The sequence below is a fragment of the Seriola lalandi genome, unplaced genomic scaffold (assembly GCF_002814215.2).
Source record: "Seriola lalandi dorsalis isolate HSWRI2012SDOR001 ecotype SW California unplaced genomic scaffold, Sedor1 jcf7180002054947, whole genome shotgun sequence".
Taxonomy (NCBI): Eukaryota; Metazoa; Chordata; class Actinopteri; order Carangiformes; family Carangidae; genus Seriola; species Seriola lalandi.
This window is the reverse complement of record NW_019525498.1, coordinates 109,803-111,073: the sequence shown is the minus strand read 5'-3', so window position 1 is coordinate 111,073 and position 1,271 is coordinate 109,803.

Below are 1,271 nucleotides of genomic sequence, written 5' to 3'. Positions count from 1 at the left end.
AGTTAAAGAGCGGAGCTGTGTGTCGAAGGTAAGACAGCAGACATCACTGAAGATGTAATAAACATCACAATCCTCCACACTGAAGTTACAACAACACCACACTCTGATAAACAAGTTCATCTGTTGATCCAAGACACACCGAGCAACAGAGAGAGAGCGAGAAGCTAGCGCTAACCGCTAAGCTAAAGTAACTAGCACATCTGAACAGCACGCAAACAGCTGCTGAATTAGTGAAAGTGGTTAAAAGGAGCAGAGAGCTGTGAGTGCTGGAGATGAACCAGTGTAAGTTTACATGCACATCAGGTAGTTAGACACTGTGATGAAGTAACAGGTCTGAACAGCATGTGAACCTGTAACCAATCAGACGGTGCAGTGGGCGGGACACTGCTCCAGACCACAGAGTGCTGACTGCAGACAGGGACAAGCAGCTGCTTTAGAGCCAAAGTAGCACATTTTAAAATGAATATATGTTTGATCCTTATCAAACAGAGTCTGCAGCAGAGAGACGGCTTCAGCCTGAGCTGCATTGTTGACCGCCATGATGCATTTTCCCTGCACCTGTATCTTTAGCCCTTCTCTTATGTTTATTGGTGGGTGGTGTGTCACCTAGTGGGAGCAACCTCTGGTTAAAGTGTGGTACCTTCTGGATGTATAGATACTCCAGCTCACACATAGATACATAATCACACTCATATACCCTCATACTCATCCACACGTATTCTCACATTTTGCATGCATGTGTATGTGCAAGTGAAGTATTCAGTTGTGGCCTAAGCGGCTTCTCAAAGCACCGTCTAACTTTTTAAAATCTTTCCAGGATTCATGTTAACAGTATCTGCAGTTGGAGCTGTGTGCAGCCGCCTCCTTTGAAAGTGATGGGAGCTTCCTGCAGAACTTACATCTGACTGAGTCAATAATAGTACATGAAATGAGTTTTAATTAAAAATGTTACTCATTACTGTAGCTGCTTTAAATGTCCTGGTTTGCCCTGCAATGGAAAGTTTATTTTATTTAGTATAATTATGTGTTTTCATAGGGATGTCAGAGCCCACCTCAGGCCAGCAGCACACATGACTACATGACTACACCCCCGCACCTGTATGGGCTCAAATTAGGGTCAAAGGACTTTGAACTTGTAAAGTGACATTCATAAATAATTCCAAATGTAATTGTAAATTAAACTTTCTACACCTGTAAGATATGATTTTATATTAAATATGAAAAGGTTCAAAGCACAAAAGACTTTGTGCTCAGGTGTAAAACAGGGTCAA